At 37.6% G+C, this 20,171-nt stretch overlaps 1 protein-coding gene and 1 long non-coding RNA gene across 3 annotated transcripts in view; both read right to left on the bottom strand.

Moving 5' to 3' along the window:
* LOC137091524 (kelch-like protein 29) overlaps positions 1-20,171 on the bottom strand; it is a 269,564-nt gene that overhangs the window by 162,480 nt on the left and 86,913 nt on the right. The gene's annotated exons all lie outside the window — the stretch shown is intronic.
* LOC137091525 (uncharacterized) lies at positions 765-18,402 on the bottom strand. 2 transcript variants are annotated; one of them, XR_010908096.1, is made up of 5 exons: positions 18,247-18,402; positions 17,663-17,723; positions 17,417-17,565; positions 10,766-11,000; positions 765-2,275 (listed from the first exon to the last, which is right to left on the bottom strand). It is a non-coding gene; the product is annotated as an uncharacterized lncRNA (long non-coding RNA). The 2 variants fall into 2 exon arrangements; XR_010908097.1 differs by having other exon boundaries at positions 10,766-10,957.

Raw genomic sequence — 20,171 nt, 5'->3', positions numbered from 1 at the left:
CACACACACACACACACACACACACACACACACACACACACACACACACACACACAGGCAAGTTTATTTTGCTTCAAAACTTATACAATACAGACACACTGTAGTAAGCTGAAGGTAGAAATCAGCCCCCCCACCTCTTCACACACACGCACACGCACACGCACACGCACACGCACACGCACACACACACACACACACACACAGTAGTAAGCTGCAGGTAGAAATCAGCCCCCCTCCCTCTCTCTCCACACACACACACACACACACACACACACACACACACACACACACACACCTATACGGGTTTATGTGGTTTATGAGGACACTTCAGCCCAAACCAGTTTTTTGGTGTATTACAGGGACACCCCTTTTCACTTGCTCTACAGTGATGTGGAGGGTATCAAAAATTTTGTTTTGAGCCAAACAACACAGATTTCTCTTCAGAATTTGTATACACACAACACAACTTATAATATTACCACCTGACAATATACATAATTATGAGGACACATAATTAAGTGTCTAAGCCCCGCCTATGAAAAAAAACGAAATTATAAGGACAGTGGATACACAACACACATAAATGACATTAATGTGTATTAGAGGGACAAACATGAATTAATGGGACATTGCAATACACAAACACAAACGTGAAGGCATTGTGCATTAAAAGGACACACCTGATTTATGAGGACAAATGAACACAGTACTGAGACTGCAAACACATCCACACCTGTGGGTCATACTCCAACACACAACCATTCTAAACTATGATATTCTGATATCTCAATATGCAACTATGTCTTTTACACTATACTGCTATTTGTGTGATCACATGACCTTTAAACAGACATGAGGACATACGACAGTGCACACCTTCAGAGAACAAGAAGTTTATTAGTGCTCGTTTACAACATTACAGCTGTTGCCCTGACAATATTACATAAATCACAAGATACTTAAAACCTCTCATAAACATAATTAACAAAAATTGCTGAAAATAAATGAAAGGGTCCCCCCTCATGTTTTTTTCTAAACCTGTTTGAGTTTCTTTCTTCTGCTGAACACAAAGGAAGATATTTTGAAGAATGTGGGTGAGCAGACGGGTGACGGTAGCCATGAGTTCAATAGCACAGAAAAAACACTTCGGCAGACAATTTCAACATCCCTTTAAAGCTTTCAACAGAAGTTTAAGACATAGCCATACATTTGAACAAAACAGAATAAACAGCAGCGGCAACAGAAGAAAAAACAAACATGGGTAACACTTTAGAATAACGTTCAGTTATAAGTTTAGATGATGAACTAAATCATTTACAAAACATAACTATACATTCATTAATGATTAATAAGTGATATGCTAACCATTAACAAATGTGATGTTTATTATCAAAACAGATCAATAGTAGATGTTTGAGTTATTAGATGATGTACTATAATTAACACTTAAACATTATTGGAGTATTTATGTCAAACTTGTTTTAGTGTCATCTCAAACAATGGCTAATCTTGAACAAATGATGAACAGACTATTAGTAAATGATCAGTAATGTATTGATGAATCCAAGTTTTCAGCTGGTGTGTGTTCAACTGCACACACATGCTAAAGCAGCATCATTGAGAAGAGCCGTTCCAGTCAGGGGACTGCAGTGTGTTCTGAATCTCTGCAGTCCTCTGTGTGGGATCTGGGATAAAGTGAAGCGGTTTAATGTCCTCTGACACACACATCAGGTGATGAGCAGAAGTGTCAGAGGTCGAACCCTCACCGGTCAGCACTTACACTAGTGTTCAACACCTACTACAGGTGATGTGGAACTCATTTACAACTCTTTCTGCATCCCCTAATCTAAAGTGTACACTACAATTGTATACACATCACTTGTATATGAATATATGGTATAGCATTCCACTAAAAATGAATGAATGTATTAACCAATAACTTATAAATTACTTATAACTGAATTAACAAAACAGTCATAAAATGTTAGCATACTACTAAGTCATTTATGAATGTCATGTTTTGTAAATGATTAGTTCATCATTATCTAATAACTTATAAGTGACTTATAACTGAACATTATTATAAAGTGTTACCAAACATTTAGCAAGTTTCATGTAAGCGATAATCCCTGATTCCTGACAAAGGCTCGCTGTTTTGCTGAAGCCGGAGGCTCTGCAGTTTACCCGGTGAACTGTGCTCAGTTCTGCAGACTCCGCTGGAGGCCATATCTGCCGTTTTCTTCTTGCCTCGCCCCTTCAGAAGATTCAAGAATCCCTACAAAAGAGGAAAACAGATTCTTTAACCCATGGGGTGAAAACCACTTCCTTTTCTCCCAACTCGTCCCACTGTCCTCACCCTCATCTTTAGTCTAGAACTGATTAATAATCGGAGACAAAAGTGATGGGCTGCTGTTTGTTAAATACTTGTGTTTGTTGTGTGTGTGTGTGTGTGGCCTACACCTGGGTTATGAGGACATGTGTTTTGTGAGGACACGTGATTTATGAGGACATTCTCATAAGATGATGTTCCTGATGTTTGACTTGACTGAAGAACCTCAGTGTTGTGTGTGTGTATGTGTGGCTTACACCTGGGTTATGAGGACACATGATTTATGAGGACATTATCATAAGATGATGTTCCTGATGTTTGACCTGACTGAAGAACCTTAGTGTTGTGTGTGTATGTGTGGCTTACACCTGGGTTATGAGGACACATGATTTATGAGGACATTATCATAAGATGATGTTCCTGATGTTTGACTTGACTGAAGAACTTCAGTGTTGTGTGTGTATGTGTGTGTGTGTGACTTACACCTGGGTTATGAGGACACATGATTTATAAGGACATTCTCATAAGATGATGTTCCTGATGTTTGACCTGACTGAAGAACCTCAGTGTTGTGTGTGTGGCTTACACCTGGGTTATGAGGACACATGATTTATGAGGACATTATCATAAGATGATGTTCCTGATGTTTGACTTGACTGAAGAACCTTAGTGTTGTGTGTGTGTGTGTGTGGCTTACACCTGGGTTATGAGGACACATGATTTATGAGGACATTATCATAAGATGATGTTCCTGATGTTTGACTTGACTGAAGAACTTCAGTGTTGTGTGTGTATGTGTGTGTGTGTGACTTACACCTGGGTTATGAGGACACATGATTTATAAGGACATTCTCATAAGATGATGTTCCTGATGTTTGACCTGACTGAAGAACCTCAGTGTTGTGTGTGTGGCTTACACCTGGGTTATGAGGACACATGATTTATGAGGACATTATCATAAGATGATGTTCCTGATGTTTGACTTGACTGAAGAACCTCAGTGTTGTGTGTGTGTGTGTGTGGCTTACACCTGGGTTATGAGGACACATGATTTATAAGGACATTCTCATAAGATGATGTTCCTGATGTTTGACCTGACTGAAGAACCTCAGTGTTGTGTGAGTGTGTGTGTGTGTGGCTTACACCTGGATTATGAGGACACATGATTTATAAGGACATTATCATAAGATGATGTTCCTGATGTTTGACCTGACTGAAGAACCTCAGTGTTGTGTGTGTGTGTGTGTGGCTTACACCTGGGTTATGAGGACACATGATTTATAAGGACATTATCATAAGATGATGTTCCTGATGTTTGGCCTGACTGAAGAACCTCAGTGTTGTGTGAGTGTGTGTGTGTGTGTGGCTTACACCTGGATTATGAGGACACATGATTTATAAGGACATTATCATAAGATGATGTTCCTGATGTTTGACCTGACTGAAGAACCTCAGTGTTGTGTGTGTGTGTGGCTTACACCTGGGTTATGAGGACACATGATTTATGAGGACATTCTCATAAGATGATGTTCCTGATGTTTGACTTGACTGAAGAACCTCAGTGTTGTGTGTGTGTGAGTGTGTGTGTGTGGCTTACACCTGGGTTATGAGGACACATGATTTATGAGGACATTCTCATAAGATGATGTTCCTGATGTTTGACTTGATTGAAGAACCTCAGTGTTGTGTGTGTGTGAGTGTGTGTGTGTGGCTTACACCTGGGTTATGAGGACACATGATTTATGAGGACATTATCATAAGATGATGTTCCTGATGTTTTAGTTGACTGAAGAACCTCAGTGTTGTGTGTGTGTGTGGCTTACACCTGGGTTGTGAGGACACGTAATTACGGGGATATGGAATAACATACTTGAACACAACTCATGGTTGACTCAAAGTGCTGTCCAATACACATGAAGACAAACATAATAGAAAGAGAATACAAACAATACAGTAGATAAGTTATACCTGGTTAAAAGCTAACCCTAACCCTAATTATATGTAGTAAAAAGTTATAGTTAACCTCTAGTCTGGCTAACCCTGACCCTGATCATAACAGAAGTAGGTAGTAATAGTTATAGTTAACCTCTAGTCTGGCTAACCCTAACCCTGATCATAACAGAAGTAGGTAGTAAAAGTTATAGTTAACCTCTAGTCTGGCTAACCCTAACCCTGATCATAACAGAAGTAGGTAGTAAAAGTTATAGTTAACCTCTAGTCTGGCTAACCCTGACCCTGATCATAACAGAAGTAGGTAGTAAAAGTTATAGTTAACCTCTAGTCTGGCTAACCCTGACCCTGATCTTAACAGAAGTAGGTAGTAGAAGTTATAGTTAACCTCTAGTCTGGCTAACCCTTACCCTGATCATAACAGACGTAGGTAGTAGAAGTTATAGTTAACCTCTAGTCTGGCTAACCCTAACCCTGATCATAACAGAAGTAGGTAGTAAAAGTTATAGTTAACCTCTAGTCTGGCTAACCCTGACCCTGATCATAACAGAAGTAGGTAGTAAAAGTTATAGTTAACCTCTAGTCTGGCTAACCCTGACCCTGATCTTAACAGAAGTAGGTAGTAAAAGTTATAGTTAACCTCTAGTCTGGCTAACCCTGACCCTGATCTTAACAGAAGTAGGTAGTAGAAGTTATAGTTAACCTCTAGTCTGGCTAACCCTGACCCTGATCTTAACAGAAGTAGGTAGTAGAAGTTATAGTTAACCTCTAGTCTGGCTAACCCTAACCCTGATCATAACAGAAGTAGGGCTGTTTCGAATGCCATTTTTTGAGCTTCGAAGCTTAGGTGGCAATCAATATCGAATATTCGAAGCTTCGGTGGGTGGGGCTAAATATATAATAATAGTGTCGGTTTGCATTTGTATCATCTTTCATGACTTCACGTTTCACTCTTCGGCATCGTAAATGTGTTGCGGCAGACCCAGTGGAGTGCAGTGTTGCATTTGGTGCAATATGATCAGGTGGCACACATTCTTTAAATATTAATAAACATTTAATAATCTTTTAAATAGAACAGTTTCCGGTACGCATTACACGGGGCAGGTTTATGCTCCGAAAACGGACAGTGCACAAGTGATACAAAACACAAAGTCTGTTGAGAGCAAGAACTTTAATAAGGTATTAATAACGAACCTTTCTTTAAAACAAATGAATCCCAAAACAGAAATTAAATTAGTAACACACAGTGATTTCAATGAACTGTAATAAATAAAGAACACGGTAGCATGCTTATAAACAGTTGAATAAGAATAAATGAATTGTTTTTAAAATGACACAAAATGTAATATATATTACAATTAGTTTTATTCTATATAAGGGATTTATTTTGTCTTATTCTGACTTTTTGTTAATTTAAATCTTTAAAATGCGCGATGCTTTTATTGAAAGCATGTTGTGGTGTTTTTTTTAATTTATTATTATTATTTCAAGCATGAGTGAGAATGAGTCCGCGACGGAAGTCACGTGTTGAAAAAAAACCCCCGAATTTTCGAATCTCAAAACTGAAAATCGAATGCCACCTCACCGAACGAATATTCGATTATTCTAGTACAGCCCTAAACAGAAGTAGGTAGTAAAAGTTATAGTAGACCTATAGTCTGGCTAACCCTAACCCTGATCATGACAGAAGTAGGTAGTAAAAGTTATTGTTAACCTATAGTCTGGCTAACCCTAACCCTGATCATGACAGAAGTAGGAAGTAAAAGTTATTGTTAACCTCTAGTCTGGCTAACCCTAATCCTGATCATAACAGAAGTAGGTAGTAAAAGTTATAGTAGACCTCTAGTCTGGCTAACCCTAACCCTGATCATAACAGAAGTAGGTAGTAAAAGTTATAGTAGACCTATAGTCTGTCTAACCCTAACCCTGATCATAACAGAAGTAGGTAGTAAAAGTTATAGTTAACCTCTAGTCTGTCTAACCCTAACCCTGATCATAACAGAAGTAGGTAGTAAAAGTTATAGTTTACCTCTAGTCTGTCTAATCCTAATCCTGATCATAACAGAAGTAGGTAGTAAAAGTTATAGTTAACCTCTAGTCTGGCTAACCCTGACCCTGATCATAACCAAAGTAGGTAGTAAAAGTTATAGTTTACCTCTAGTCTGGCTAACCCTTACCCTGATCATAACAGAAGTAGGTAGTAAAAGTTATAGTAGACCTCTAGTCTGGCTAACCCTGACCCTGATCATGACAGAAGTAGGTAGTAAAAGTTATAGTAGACCTCTAGTCTGGCTAACCCTAACCCTGATCATAACAGAAGTAGGTAGTAAAAGTTATAGTTTACCTCTAGTCTGTCTAATCCTAATCCTGATCATAACAGAAGTAGGTAGTAAAAGTTATAGTAGACCTCTAGTCTGGCTAACCCTAACCCTGATCATGACAGAAGTAGGTAGTAAAAGTTATAGTTAACCTCTAGTCTGTCTAACCCTAACCCTGATCATAACAGAAGTAGGTAGTAAAAGTTATAGTTTACCTCTAGTCTGGCTAACCCTGACCCTGATCATGACAGAAGTAGGTAGTAAAAGTTATAGTAGACCTCTAGTCTGGCTAACCCTAACCCTGATCATAACCAAAGTAGGTAGTAAAAGTTATAGTTTACCTCTAGTCTGGCTAACCCTTACCCTGATCATAACAGAAGTAGGTAGTAAAAGTTATAGTTTACCTCTAGTCTGGCTAACCCTTACCCTGATCATAACAGAAGTAGGTAGTAAAAGTTATTGTTAACCTATAGTCTGGCTAACCCTAACCCTGATCATGACAGAAGTAGGTAGTAAAAGTTATTGTTAACCTCTAGTCTGGCTAACCCTAATCCTGATCATAACAGAAGTAGGTAGTAAAAGTTATAGTAGACCTCTAGTCTGGCTAACCCTAACCCTGATCATAACAGAAGTAGGGAGTAAAAGTTATAGTAGACCTATAGTCTGTCTAACCCTAACCCTGATCATAACAGAAGTAGGTAGTAAAAGTTATAGTTTACCTCTAGTCTGGCTAACCCTGACCCTGATCATGACAGAAGTAGGTAGTAAAAGTTATAGTAGACCTCTAGTCTGGCTAACCCTAACCCTGATCATAACCAAAGTAGGTAGTAAAAGTTATAGTTTACCTCTAGTCTGGCTAACCCTTACCCTGATCATAACAGAAGTAGGTAGTAAAAGTTATAGTTTACCTCTAGTCTGGCTAACCCTTACCCTGATCATAACAGAAGTAGGTAGTAAAAGTTATAGTTAACCTCTAGTCTGGCTAACCCTAACCCTGATCATAACCAAAGTAGGTAGTAAAAGTTATAGTTAACCTCTAGTCTGGCTAACCCTTACCCTGATCATAACAGAAGTAGGTAGTAAAAGTTATAGTTAACCTCTAGTCTGGCTAACCCTAACCCTGATCATAACCAAAGTAGGTAGTAAAAGTTATAGTTTACCTCTAGTCTGGCTAATCCTAACCCTGATCATAACAGAAGTAGGTAGTAAAAGTTATCGTTAACCTATAGTCCGGCGGCCCGCCACATTCTAATCTGCCCCGATTTTACCAGATTTTAGTTTGACTGACAGATGCTTTGCCAAAGCAATTGAGTAAAACACAACTTCAAAGAAACTGAGAATGCTGAAAAATGTTAAAAAAAAATAATATGTTTGGTTTATTATGAAACTGATAATGAACCAAAAATTAAATTTTTTACATTGCTGAAATGAAATAAGTATTCTGTTTCTGCATATTTATGTAAAAGAGAAGCGCACACTTTGCTCATGCAAACAGCTTCTGATCTGGTGTTTTCAGCGTATCAGGTCACAGTAACACACACACACAACACTGAGGTTCTTCAGTCAAGTCAAACATCAGGAACATCATCTTATGATAATGTCCTCATAAATCATGTGTCATCATGACCCAGGTGTAAGCCACACACACACACAACACTGAGGTTCTTCAGTCAAGTCAAACATCAGGAACATCATCTTATGATAATGTCCTCATAAATCATGTGTCCTCATAACCCAGGTGTAAGCCACACATACACACACAACACTGAGGTTCTTCAGTCAAGTCAAACATCAGGAACATCATCTTATGATAATGTCCTCATAAATCATGTGTCCTCATAACCCAGGTGTAAGCCACACACACACACAACACTGAGGTTCTTCAGTCAGGCCAAACATCAGGAACATCATCTTATGATAATGTCCTTATAAATCATGTGTCCTCATAACCCAGGTGTAAGCCACACACACACACAACACTGAGGTTCTTCAGTCAAGTCAAACATCAGGAACATCATCTTATGAGAATGTCCTCACAAATCATGTGTCCTCATAACCCAGGTGTAAGCCACACACACACACAACACTGAGGTTCTTCAGTCAAGTCAAACATCAGGAACATCATCTTATGAGAATGTCCTCACAAATCATGTGTCCTCATAACCCAGGTGTTAGCCACACACACACATACACACACAACACTGAGGTTCTTCAGTCAAGTCAAACATCAGGAACATCATCTTATGATAATGTCCTCATAAATCATGTGTCCTCATAACCCAGGTGTAAGCCACACACACACATACACACACAACACTGAGGTTCTTCAGTCAAGTCAAACATCAGGAACATCATCTTATGAGAATGTCCTCATAAATCATGTGTCCTCATAACCCAGGTGTAAGCCACACACACACACAACACTGAGGTTCTTCAGTCAGGCCAAACATCAGGAACATCATCTTATGAGAATGTCCTTATAAATCATGTGTCCTCATAACCCAGGTGTAAGTCACACACACACACATACACACACAACACTGAGGTTCTTCAGTCAGGCCAAACATCAGGAACATCATCTTATGATAATGTCCTCATAAATCATGTGTCCTCATAACCCAGGTGTAAGCCACACACACACACACACACAACACTGAGGTTCTTCAGTCAAGTCAAACATCAGGAACATCATCTTATGATAATGTCCTCATAAATCATGTGTCCTCATAACCCAGGTGTAAGCCACACATACACACACAACACTGAGGTTCTTCAGTCAAGTCAAACATCAGGAACATCATCTTATGATAATGTCCTCATAAATCATGTGTCCTCATAACCCAGGTGTAAGCCACACACACACACAACACTGAGGTTCTTCAGTCAGGCCAAACATCAGGAACATCATCTTATGATAATGTCCTTATAAATCATGTGTCCTCATAACCCAGGTGTAAGCCACACACACACACAACACTGAGGTTCTTCAGTCAAGTCAAACATCAGGAACATCATCTTATGAGAATGTCCTCACAAATCATGTGTCCTCATAACCCAGGTGTAAGCCACACACACACACAACACTGAGGTTCTTCAGTCAAGTCAAACATCAGGAACATCATCTTATGAGAATGTCCTCACAAATCATGTGTCCTCATAACCCAGGTGTTAGCCACACACACACATACACACACACAACACTGAGGTTCTTCAGTCAAGTCAAACATCAGGAACATCATCTTATGATAATGTCCTCATAAATCATGTGTCCTCATAACCCAGGTGTAAGCCACACACACACATACACACACAACACTGAGGTTCTTCAGTCAAGTCAAACATCAGGAACATCATCTTATGAGAATGTCCTCATAAATCATGTGTCCTCATAACCCAGGTGTAAGCCACACACACACACAACACTGGGGTTCTTCAGTCAGGCCAAACATCAGGAACATCATCTTATGAGAATGTCCTTATAAATCATGTGTCCTCATAACCCAGGTGTAAGTCACACACACACACATACACACACAACACTGAGGTTCTTCAGTCAGGCCAAACATCAGGAACATCATCTTATGATAATGTCCTCATAAATCATGTGTCCTCATAACCCAGGTGTAAGCCACACACACACACACACAACACTGAGGTTCTTCAGTCAAGTCAAACATCAGGAACATCATCTTATGATAATGTCCTTATAAATCATGTGTCCTCATAACCCAGGTGTAAGCCACACACACAGACACAACACTAAGGTTCTTCAGTCAGGTCAAACATCAGGAACATCATCTTATGATAATGTCCTTATAAATCATGTGTCCTCATAACCCAGGTGTAAGCCACACACACACAACACTGAGGTTCTTCAGTCAGGTCAAACATCAGGAACATCATCTTATGAGAATGTCCTTATAAATCATGTGTCCTCACAACCCAGGTGTAAGCCACACACACACACACACACACACACAACACTGAGGTTCTTCAGTCAAGTCAGACATCAGGAACATCTTCTTATGATAAGGTCCTCACAAAACGTGTAAGCCACACACACCTGACATACTGTGATGCATTTAAAGTCAGGAACATTACCTTGGATAATATGAATCTTTAAAATAATCTTACAAATGCTAAATAGGTTATGTAAAGTTTACAGTACCGTGCATTTCCTTGGCCACTCAGAATCGCCGTAATTGTGTGATATCTTCACCAGGACAGATGCTCCTTACAGCAAATAGGCAAACGTGAAGTTTTTCTATCCACACGGATCGTCTTCATCCAGTTGTTTGGATTCATATGTTCAGAGATTACAAGTCATCCAAAGGGAACTGTCATCTCGGGCTGATCAACACTAAATAAATGACAATTCAACTTTCAATTAAGAATTCTTATTCCTGTTAGACACAAAAAAAGACAATATTAGTGATGAAAATCTAATATCATCAAATATATTCTTTGTGATCACCAGTCATTTAATAGTTTAATAGCGTTTGGTATTAAGATGTGTTTTGGACGATCAGATCAAAAGTGGATGATGCTCAACACAGGTGTAAATGGGGTTTAAAACATTTTGAGCTTGTCAACTTTCAACCACTTCCAGAAGTTGGAAAACTCATTCGACCAGATTGCTTTCGTAGTGTAATGTCTGTGTGGTTGAATGTGTTCAAACAGTCACAAAAGACCGCCTGCTCTCCGCTGAATGACCTAATGTGGAAACTAGAGATGCTTCGATACCAGTATCGGTATCAGCCCAAAATACCAGAGAAAGATGAAATAAATGCATCTAATTAACAGAATATTAAACAAAATTAAATATCCATACTATAGCTGCTGTGCACAAGCTGATGAGTGAAACACGCAGAGTGGATTGAGCTGACGTTTTTCACAGACATCGCTGAAAATGATGGCCCATAATTACACAGACTTCTGTTTCATGCACTTGACTGCTAACCCACTCACCAGGACACATTTGGATTAAAAATACATTGTATATGCAAATAAAAAAAGGTTGAAGGTTACATTACATTTTAATATAAGATGTAAAATTTTTATTTGACATAAGAAGACACAGATATGACAGTTAATACATTTAAAAATACTGTTCACCTCTGACTTTATTGATCAGTTATTTTAGGGTTTGGATCTTCTCTTGAGTCTTTGACTAGGCTAGGCACTTCTTTAATGTATCAAACATGAAACAAAACGTAAAAACATAAAACGTTTTGTGACCAAATGTAAATAAATCGTTTTGATAAATCAGATATATCTAATCTGTAAAAATGCATGAAATGACCAGGTGTAAACATGCCCTTTAAGAACTCGAACGTTGATATAATTAGATTTTTGGCTGAGCTGGGTCCACCTTGTCACTGACAGGCGTTAACAGCTCACGATGAAAATGGCTGACGTGGTTTCTCAAGTTAGTGGTATTACCCCATGCACATTTTATTTGTGCGTGACATAATTTTCACACAGCACGTGTGTTCTCCAGGTCGTGCTTACCACCAGGTTGTTCAAAAAATCCGAAATGTGCCCAGATGTCTGCTTTTAAAATAGTTGGAGCATTTTTAACTACTCACACTCGTGTCTCGCCTCCCTCTGCCTTTGTATGCTACCGCGACAATGCACATACACGACAAATGATGGCAGAAAAGCGTCAGTACATTATAATAGGTTATGGTCTATTACTGAACTGATACCGAATCGTCCTTGTCTGCATCGCGATGCATCAAAAAAAACAAATAATTTCGACAGCCCAACTAGGCATGTTTCCTATTAATTGTCCTAGGAACCTCTAAGTTTATTTTAATTTTTGTGTATTTTGTATTACTCTATAATGTTGTAGTTGAAGGTTATTTAAAAATATACAAAACAGGCCAAAAGTTTGGACACGTTACTATGTGTAATGTTTTTGAAAGAAGTTTCTTCTGCTCATCAAGCCTGCATTTATTTGATCAAAAATACAGAACAAAAATTAATATTGTGATATATTATTACAATTTAAAATATTTGTTTTTCAATGTATTCTACTTTAAATGATCATTTATTTCTGTGATCAAAGCTGATTTTTCAGCATCGTTCCTCCAGTCTTCAGTGATCATGATCCTTCAGAAATCATTCTCATATTCTGATTTATTATGAGTGTTGGACACAGTTCTGCTCACTAATATATTTGATGAATAAAAGGTTCAAAAGAACTGCATTTATTCAAAATAAAAACATATTTTCAAATAATATAAATCTCCTTTACTATCACTTTTTATCAATTTAACACATCCTTGCTGAACAAAATTATTGATTTATTTAAAAAAAGAAATAAAAAAATTACTGACCAGTAGTGTATACTGTTGTTACAAAAGATTTCTATTTTTAAAACATTTGCTTCTTTTTTTTATTTTTATTTTTTTTACTTTTTATTCATCAAAGTATTATAAAAACATATCACAGGTTATTAAATATATTAGTGAGCAGAACTGTTTCCAACACTCATAATGAATCCTCATCTGAGAATGATTTCTGACGGATCGTGATCACTGAAGACTGGAGGAATGATCCTGAACATTCAGCTCTGATCACAGAAATAAATCATCATTTAAAGTAGAATAAATTGAAAAACAAATATTTTAAATTGTAATAATATATCACAATATTAATTTTTTTCTGTATTTTTGATCAAATAAATGCAGGGTTGATGAGCAGAAGAAACTTCTTTCAAAAACATTACAAATAGTAATGTGTCCAAACTTTTGGCCTGTACTATATATATATATGCAAATATAGGGAGTTACTTTCAAGTCCTGCCTCTTTTGTCATAAAATTAAGTTGTTATGGGGAAAAATAATGTCTAAAATAAAGTCTGGCCCACCAGGAATTTCAATGGGCCCACCCTGCATCTCAAAGCTGGAGCCGGGCCTGTGATACAGCAATAGCATGAACAGTGGAAGTAACTGTAGCTCCTATAATACAGTTTAACAGGCATAATTAGGCATGCAAATAACTGAAGGATATCTATTTGCTAAGCCAACTCAATTTGATTCATATTCTTTTGGTTTCTCTATTCATTATTTTTAAAAATGAAAAATGCAATGAAAATACAAGTTATTGGTACTATTGGTAAGTTGGAAGTTCGTTCTGGAAAAGTGGTATCAGTTCATCCCTAGCGTAAACATTACAGGACGTGTGCAAGACAGTCAGCTAATTACCCAAGTTACCCAAGAGAAAAAACGTAGAGCACAATGTTCTCTCTCACCATTTCTTGATTTCTGACACATTCACAGTGTTCGGCTGGTCTCCGGTCACGTTAATGTGTAAATTGCGTGAGATAATTTTTGTCCATTAGAACAAAAGACCCGAAAAAGCCCATACATTTACTCACCCATACACCCTCCCTTTGAAGAAATCAGGACAGAAGTGGTTGAAAATGAATAAAAGAGACTGACTAAAACACCAAGTGTAAACGGGAATGTGTGTCCCTCATCTACTCGAGATCCGATCGACCAAAACGCATCTTAATACCAGGTGTAAATTAGGGATGCACAATTTATAGCCACCATATCGTTATCATCCAATAAATGGACATTATTAATGTTAACGTTATCAATCCGATATGAAAATTATGCCGATATATATAAGCTGATAGATCATGTAATTTTCCTTCAGCTGAGACACTTCAGATGCGCAGTATTCATCATGATGGTTTTGAATTGCTTGATATGATTGGAATCACTTTTTTAAAAATGTAATGTAAGGGGGGGCTTACATTAGCTTACATTGTTGCAGCCATTAAAATAGTTCAGTTTTGTTTTTAATGTCAAAGTAGTTATATTTTGTTTCGTTTCATTGTTAAGTTAATTTAGAAAAATGTTTAGAGCAATTTTTTGTTTGTTAAATTAAAGTTTACATTTTTTTAAGTGACGACCAAGTGGCCAGTGGCCAACAGTGAGTAAACCGCATGTTTAATCAATTTAGCCTCTCAAATCAACTATTGACTTGTCTTGCCTATAATAAAATCCATAGATTTAAAACACTTCAAGTATCACAATGTTAGTTAATTTAGCCTACTATAATATTACCTCCACATTAAAAAGGCATTTTTGACGAGCTGAGGCAGGCTGATGCTGCTCGCAACGGCACTCACAAACGAAACGAGCTTAACAATCTAAACAAATAAAAAAATAAAAGAACATGCAGTTTGTATTATACCTTACACCTCTGCAAAATGAATATAAATCAGATCTTAAATTCCCGCGGTATAGCCTATATTTAACGGAGTTCACAGCAACGAAAGCAAAAGATTCAAGATGCATTTTATTCAGCAGCTCAAAGACCGCAACATGAAAGAGCGAAGCACTGGTAAGATCATTTATTAATTTTTATTGAAGATGATTGTGTTTTTGAGCATCTAAGACTTAGACTACGACCATTTGCGTTGGCTTGCTTTACTCATTTGCGGCGATGCGTGTTGCAGCTCCATCATATCTATCTGACTACAACCTATAGCCCATAACACGCTCTCACACACGTTTATTATTTAACCATTTGCCAGGAGTAAAATTTACACGTGGTTTAAGATACCTGGTCAGAGAAAATGAATGAAGAAATCATTTGTAAAAAGGCCCTAACTCTACCAGCTGCTGAAGAAACGCGCGCTGCTGCTGGCGCTGGACTCTTTAACCCTGAGCGAGCATGTCTTGACAGTCGAGTAAGCTATCATGGTCTCATGATGTTTCCACCAGTGCAGCACATCTCATTGTTCCTTTTAATTAATCAAATAAATATAAAACAAATGAGAAGCCTAAAAAGGTCCGAAGCCCGGCCCACATTTAGGTATGACGTGAAAATTATCCCGAAGTCCGGCCCTAGGGGCGTAAAAAAGTCGGGCTCTGCTCTAGTGTGAATCTAGGTTCTATTGTTGAGCTGTACTGTATGTTCTGCTGTTTGCACAATAAAATAAAAACGTGAAAAAAGTATTTTTAACGGGTCACAGATACTCGTCGGTTGTATTTTTATGTAATGCTAAGTCAATATTATAATCGTATCAGTTAACTGTTAATAATCGATTAATAAGCATCGCTTGTCGGTCGGGAAAATTAACCGAAATGAGCATCCCTAGTAGAGAGGTTTATATAAAGGGGTTTGAGTGATCAATTATCAGTATTTACATTTCTCTCCGATACGGCAGGAAATTAATGTGGAGGATTTGAACTGTGAAGATGATTGACAGCAGTTTAAACTGTGATATGATGCACATAACTAAGCAACAGAGTCCGTTAAAGATAATAAAGTAGTATGTCCCAAAACTTGCATACTCTTCTGCTACACACTCAAAAGTATATACTTTTGTTCACAAAAAGAGTTTACTTTTAGGACGTAGTATAAGTAGGCGAATTGGGACGCAGCGTATGTCTTTTGGAATTAAAGTGCGCAGTGATCTGCCTTGAAACTCGAGCTGGCGCCGGCTGTTCTTCCCTGCCAAAAAACAGAATGGGTCACGTGACCTCCAGAGCTCTATAGGATGCGTTTGGTTGAGTTAATTAACGTTGGAGTAAAGCGCTTTATAGTACCGTTGATCATCTTTAGCTTCAGCACGTACTGCTCAAACAGTGATGCACAACATTAATAACTACTGGGACTGTCCTATACATAACATTACACTGAGAACACTCTTGTAATAAAATGCTGTTAATTCTTTGGGATTAGCTGTTGTGTTTCAGTGCGTTGTTGCAGAAGGGCAATTCTACAACAGGAGTTACACAGATTAGCATGTAACTTAGTCAAAGCTTCACTTGAGCATTTGCGTAATTTTTTGCAGATATAAGCAATATAGCGTGTTTCATTGAGTTAATAACCCGCAGCACATCATTGTACGAGTGGTCATCTTAATCTTTAGCGCACGCTCTGTAGCAATGCACAACATTAATAACATATGATTGGGGTTGTCATATTACATTATAATAGTATACACTAATGTAATAAGTTGTAAAGTCTTCGGGTTTAGTTGTTGTGTTTCATAGGAAGAGCGCTATTCTGACTACATAACTTAGATCATCTGTGTGTGATTTTGTGCAAATATAAGTTGCAATACCATGTTGATTTTGTTCAAATATCTGCATTATCGTATACAGGATGTGTTCTGTTGAGTAAATAACCTGGTAGCAACGTGGAGACTTATCCATGGCACATGCATTTTGATTCTTTATAGCCTAAGTCATGCTGGCCAATGACTTGTTTGCATTATTTAGTTTTTTTTTTTTTTTTTTGTTAGGCAGTGGGTGTTTTTGGTAACACTTTACAATGAGGTCTCATTTGTTAATGCATTAACTAACATGAACTAATATAAAGCAATAACCTTTGTTAATGGTAGTTATGTTGAATGAAAATGTTGAGATTAACATGAACTAAGGTTCATAAATCCTGTAGAAGCATTATTCATTCATTGGTGGATCATGTTAACTGATGATAATAAAATCAAATCTTATTGTACAATTTGTTTTATTATCCAGAATTGGCCATAGGAGTGTAAAACTAATTTTAAAAGTTAAGGAATCTTACACTAGTACAAACTGTACTCCATATGTTTGATTTCTGTTAAAGTGCTTGGGATATGGCTTTTTTTTTTATGGTGAGCCTTTAGTTTTTGTAATCAGGTGCTCAAAGTATATAAAAATTTGTATTTAGGTATAGGTCAATATATTGGTTATCGGCTTTCTGATATAAATTATTATCATTATCGGGCAAAATGTTCATATCGGTGCATCCCTATTGTAAACAGGGCCATAATTACAAACTTACATACACATCAAACACTTACCAGAGGAGTTTTCCATCATAATGAAGCTCAAAGATGAACACTTTCAGAGCGTCATAAAGATATGTTCTTTGCCTCCGCTCTCATTCTTCTTTGCTTATGAGTCTCGTCTGTATTCCAGCAGGAAATCTGCCTTCTCAAACTCAGTACAACTGAACAACAGAAGAAAAACATCACTGTAAACAACATATGTATCTGGCACAGCTTTATTAAACAAAATATTTTCACTTAAACTTAGCTCTATCAGACCATTCTCTCTTCTGAAGGGAAAACTGTACAGCCTCCTCCAGCGCATTATCTGATGTGTCTGCTGTCATAAAGAAAAACATCTATAATTATGACCATTGCATTTAATTTAACATTATTCAGCAAGATTGTTTTCATTATAAACATTAATACTTACAGTTCTATTGGTACAGAGTATATTTTATTACATTCAGGAGGAATAAAAGCATATATTGATTTCCTAGTTTCTTAAAAATGATAATAATAGTAACTTTAAACCGAGCTAACATTAAACTACAGTACTATTTACAGTAGCATGTCAGGATACTTTATCCCCTTCACAGATTGTAGTCATGACAACGCATTGTTACGATGGCTAGACTGATGTATGTGCTCAAAATAAGTTATTTACAATTATATTGGAATCTAAAACAAGTTAAATATGACAAGCATCTCTGATTCTCTGGGATCAGAATGACTCTATGCTAGCCCTGTTAGCATCAGGTGCTAGGTGCTTTCTGACTGTAAAACGAGCAGATAATAGCTTATAAAACACACACAAACAAGCCAAAATGAGCCACAAGCGATTAAACAGCAGATTAACTTACCTTTCTTTTAATAGTTGCTTCAAACAGGTCCAAATCACAGAAGTTTTCTCAGGTGGTTTCAATCCGGTCCAAACAGGAAATTAACCGATTATATGATATTATAATATATTTAAGGATTACATTTCATCGAGGGATCACTCTACGTTAAAAAATATATTTGACAGTTCGTCAATTGTAGACAATAATGCTTAAATAATGAGTAAATTACATAAATCCACTTGTATAAGGAAATTAGATGTACACACTGGATCTGAGAAATTCCGACATTATGAGGACTTCAGGCGGTCAGCCAATCAGAAGCTCCGATTCCTTACACGAGAGTGAATATTTATGAGGGGTGCAGTACCGCAGACCCACGTCCAGGGGCGCTGCTCGATACACAGCTGATACACAAAATCAGGTCTATGTGAATTATAAGGACTTTAGCTGAAATTCTGGATTTTAGCTCCCCCTATGTATAGAAACACTTCTACACTGTTAGAATTATGAGGACATCGGCCCTGTCCTCATAATTCAAAATGTCCTCATAATGTGGCGTGTATTCAGGTGAAATGTCCCCGTAATACACATAGGCGCACACACACACACACACACACACACACACACACACACACACACACACACACACGTCTGGTTCACTATCTTTTTGGGGACTCAGCATAGATGTAATGGTTTTTATGCTGTAACAACCATATATTCTGTCCTCATACACTGCTCCTACCCCTAAACCTACCCATCACACAACTTTCTGCATTTTCACCTTTTCAATAGAACTCATTCTGTCTGATTTATAAGCTTTTGTACCCATTGGGAAGTCCCCATGAGTCTGTGTGCATGCAGGTTTAAGTCCCCACCAGCCTAGAAAACCATTCACACACACACACAGAGGCAAGGTTTTTTGCTTGAAAACTTATACAATATTGCCCTCTATTGGTCATTTAAGTGAGAGCATAAGTGTTGAAAAAAAACAAAAAAAAACAACAGTGTGATATATAGAATAACCAGCAGGTGGGAGTATAGCCTTATTTATGAACCAGGCACGTGTGTGCTTCTTTTGTCTTTTTTAGGCTTATGCTAAGGGAACACCGTTTGAGATATCCAATAACCGTTCGCATTTTAGCATCTTCTGTATATTTACTTCATGTTGTCCGAGTTTGGAGGAGATTGAATGAATCGCTTTTGAGGAGAAGGTAAAAACTCAGAGCTCGCTTTCGACTTCTTGTTATCTTCCAACCAAATTATCTGACTTCCTGTTGGTCAGAGCTAATGACTGTAAATTAGAAAGTTGTCCGGCTCGAAATGTACAATATATATACCGAGTTTGGTGACTGTAGACAAAACTAACCCCTCGCTTTGGACAAAAGATGGCGCTACTGAGCCCCTCTACCACGCCCGTTTCTGAATCTTTGCTTGCATCTTCTGGACAGCATGTCTGATGTGTGTGTTGAGTTTCATGCAATTTCAAGCATTTGAAGAGTCTCAAAAACACCAAAAAATATTATTAGACTTTGACACGTTGCCATGACAACAGTTTTTCTAGAATCAGGAATCCATTCATATGTCTATATCTGCCATGTTTTGACATTATACTGATGAAGTTTGAAGTAAATCGGGTGAAAATAAGATGGGGATTTAAAGCAATTTTGAAAGTGACACACTTCCTGCTGCCAGTTGGTGGCGCTATAACTTTGTCTCACAAAAGTCATATCCATGTGATCGGCCTCTTACAACGAACACACAGCTGAAGTTTCATCAAAATGAATTAATGTATGCAAAAGTTATAACACACTTCCTGTTTCCTTTTTCTCGCCATAAATTCGTCTCTTCGCCACGGCCAAACCGTTTGAGATATCAGAAAGTTGCTCGCAATTTGGCATCCTCAGTGTCTTGACTTCAGGCTGACCGAGTTTGGTGCTGATCGGGTG

This window comes from Pseudorasbora parva, chromosome 10, assembly GCF_024679245.1.
Source record: "Pseudorasbora parva isolate DD20220531a chromosome 10, ASM2467924v1, whole genome shotgun sequence".
Taxonomy (NCBI): Eukaryota; Metazoa; Chordata; class Actinopteri; order Cypriniformes; family Gobionidae; genus Pseudorasbora; species Pseudorasbora parva.
Note: the sequence above shows the minus strand (reverse complement) of the source record. Positions and strands in the feature narration are given on the sequence as shown.